The sequence below is a fragment of the Atta cephalotes genome (genome assembly GCF_000143395.1).
Source record: "Atta cephalotes unplaced genomic scaffold scaffold00020, whole genome shotgun sequence".
In the NCBI taxonomy this organism is placed as follows: domain Eukaryota; kingdom Metazoa; phylum Arthropoda; class Insecta; order Hymenoptera; family Formicidae; genus Atta; species Atta cephalotes.
The window spans coordinates 3,515,432-3,519,400 of NW_012130084.1; positions in this window are offsets into that span (position 1 = coordinate 3,515,432).

Consider the following 3,969-nt stretch of genomic DNA (forward strand, 5'->3'; position numbering starts at 1 on the left):
TCAATGCTGTCCGCAAATCGTTTCCAGGCACAAAATTCGACATGTTCAACACTATTTAAAACTATACTATTGTATGAAACTTGTATGAAACTTGTATTGTTGTGAGTCTTTGTCAGATGTTAGAACAAGGAAATGGCGCCGTCTGATGGCAACTACATTGACAGCTATGGCCATCTATTGGTACATTCCGGTTTCATATTTACATAAGGGTAAGATATTTACCCTTATCTATCTTTAATACATTCAACCAGCTTCTAAGTTTAATGGAAAAGATTGCACGTATCTCAACTTATAATTAATATAATTATGTTATGAACAATTAAATTAATTAAGCAAAAATTGTTTTTCGATTAATGTACTAATTACTTACCTCCAATTTTATTATGATCAAAAATAAGCAACAAATTACAATTGTGCATTTCCCCGCTCGTCGTCAGTAGAATTTAGTTTTGACAAAAGTTCAACAACATGTGACATCGACAGTTGCAGTAATATAGCTGTAGTAAAATGTTCATGCAAGAAGTCATTATGTTTAAAACATTTTTTCATCGGGTATCATTATTGTAATGAATATAATGAGTAAATGATACAAAAAAATATCAATTTATTGTGTATAAACATTTAGAAATTATTTCATTATTAGATATGTTTAGAAATTATTACAATAAGTAAATGAGATATTAAAGCGTAAAACTGAAAATAATTTTAAAAGAATAATCTTAAGATATTATAAGCAAGTAATATACAAAGATAAATAAAAAAGTTTTATTCGGCTCGAAAGAAAAATACCGTTTTTTTTCAAAGGGGGTGTTTTTTTTAAATGAGTTAGCGCATGTATAAAAAAATACACGTCTCTTATAATAGATTTTCATGTTTTACAACATATTTCATGGAGAATCAAATCGGTTCCGAATGATTGTGAAACTTACCTTATCAGCGTATAATTTTGTTTCCTAATCTCCTTTTGTACAATATTAAATAAAATGAAGATTGAATAGACTCTTTTTATTATCATTTTCTAGCTGAGTTATTAACAAATATCAGCATATAATTTTTTTTGTTTATTATACAATATATTATAGGATCGTATATGATAACACAAATTATAAAAATCAAAGCTTTAAATGGTCTAACTAAATCTTAAACATTTGTATGATTCTTGTGTGAATTTATATTACGTATGTAGGCCCCAGAAACACGCGCCGAAATGATTTTTCGATCTTGAAAACGCTAATTCTATTAAACTACCGCAGTAATATCACGAGTTAAATTGAATTAGCAATTTGAAAAAAAACAAATTTTTGATGCTTATTCGCATCTTTGAAACGATCTTAATAATATTGAATGACATATTAAAATCTGTAAATAATTAATTCTTATTGCGAAAAATATTACCTCGGCTGGAAATCGAACTCGAATCTCTTGCATTCCGTCCTAAGCCTTTAGATTACTGAGGCCTTAGTAATATTCCTCGCAATAATTGGCATATAAAGGAACAATGTCTCTTTAGACGATGTAAATAAAAATATAATATATTATAGGATCGTATAGGTGTGATAACACAAACTATAAAAATCAAAGTCTTAAACTTTCTTTATCACCGCTAGTGCTTTTTGCATCAATAAATTTTTGCGTCGAAACTTCCAACAGTACATTCTAGTTGGAGAACGATGAACATAAACATAATAATGACAATAACGACGACATTTTTTAAAAGTTTCGGAATTTTGCGTCAATATCTCCGTTCATAAGATACGAGAAAAAATAAAAGTATTTTTATTACACAATTCATAGATTTGTTATCGATCGAGCGTATGTAAAATTTGATCAGTTCAGTTTCGTTATTGAGCTCCAATAATTTCGATTCCCTGCAATTCGCGGTCTTGAGTAAAGAAACATCGTAGTGTCGCTGCGCTTGGCTTGGCGTCGAGACACTATTGTATCTTCTAATATATGCCATCAAAAAGTTTCCGGACATGTAATTTAAAATTGCATAATATTTAGGTTATCATAACTGGTAAAAAATCATCGCAGACAAAAATAAAAAAGCATTTTAAAACTTGAAACTTATAACCCTTGGCGGAATATCGGAGACGATACAATGCCAAATAAGTGGCTCGTTTCTTTCATGGACCATCTGAATCATGTATATATCGTAGTGTGTATAGAAACCACTATAAGAAACCACAGTGATAGAACGATTTCATGTAAATTGCCTATTGATTCGAAACTTTAGCATGCTTTTAATCGCTTTTCAAAAAAATTTGCCTTTACAGTTCTGTTCAGCTTAATAAATATTGTTGTATTTCTTAAAATTACTTCAATGACGCGTAATTCAGTCAAGAAAAATCATAAGAAAATTTAAAAAAAAACATTTTATAATAAAGCTTTGTACTGTTTTTCAAAACTATTGAACTTTTTGAAAAAAAAAAAACTTTTTATTAAACTGCATATATAGTAGGTGTACTTTTTACATATTTTACAATGTGATTCCGGGTTTAGTAATAGCATAACGTATGAAGCATATGTACGTATATAAGGAATTCACGTTACGTCAAATCTAATAATTATATTTTAATAATTTGTTAGCCGCTTCGAGGTATTCCTTGAAGCTCACGTGTTGAGCATGTGAATTCTAGTTCGAGACTCAATGCTCATGGGATATTATAGATTGTAGTTGGCAATCCTTACTGTTCGTTATGCGTAGAATTTCAACCTATCGGAATCTGTGTATTCCACAATACATATAATAATTTCTGAATTCTTATTTTCTGTTCTCTGTTCTCTGTTCCTTTTATTGCGGAGCTCCTTACACTCCGGCTCTCAGCTAATGAGTTTGACAGTTGGATGTTACAGTCATCCTTTCACATTAATATTGCGCTCTTCCAATATTGCGCTGACTCTTACTAGTCTTAAATAAATAAGTAAGAAATATAATATTAAAGATTATTTATAACAAATAATCCAGGTAGAAATTATGACGGCTTTATGGGCGTCATCTAGTTTTTTACGAGTTATTGTAAGCGCATGTTGGAAGTAGGCTAGCCCTGAGACTATACTGAGCAGTAATAGTAATAATGATCAGTCCCATTTTTAGAAAACTATCTAGGTCCTAGTTTGTAATGGGTATGGTGTAGCCCCAATATTGGAAAACTATCTTGGCAAAAATTTACAGAATTTCAGAAAAATAAGAAGAAAAATATTTGTCAAATCCTCTAATAGTGTAATTAAAGCTGTTGTACTAATTTAATCTGAACGTGAGATATCTCAATTAATAAAATACCCAATGTATATTTTAGTAAATATCACAATAAAATATATTGAGGATTTCGTAATTTAATTCGTTTCTATATTTTTATTAAACGTACATCTTTACGTCATGTGTACAACAGCTTTAAAATGCACTAGCTCTGTGTATTTTGCGCACTAGCTCTGCCAGTAAAAAACACGTAAGTTGATAGTTTTCTCCGATAGAAACATTCCGAAAGATAGCAGCGAATTTTTTGTACAGCCCTTCTCTGAAGCCAGAAATCGAACTTTTTTAAGACCGGCTTGAGTTTGGTCTCCTTCTTTTTACTCCGTGGCCTCTTTCTTATTTTTAAAAATATTAAAATGTCTAGAGTGACATTGATTATTGCAAATCTGCGTCTGCACATTCCGATCTAAAAGAAGTCCCATATAAGGGCTGCATTCTGTCATAAATAGCAAATACCGGAAATTTATAGTTTGCGTTATGTATTGACTGACTTATATTATAGTATTTATATTAGTATATTTAGAGTATGTAAATATGAAACCGGAATTTACTAATAGATGGCCATAGCTGTCAATGTAGTTACCGCCATTTCCTTGTTCTAACATCTGACAAAGATTTTCAACTCACAACAATACAAGTTTCATACAACAGTATAGTTTTTAATAGCGTTGAACATGTCGAATTTTGTGCCTGGAAACGATTTGCGGACAGCA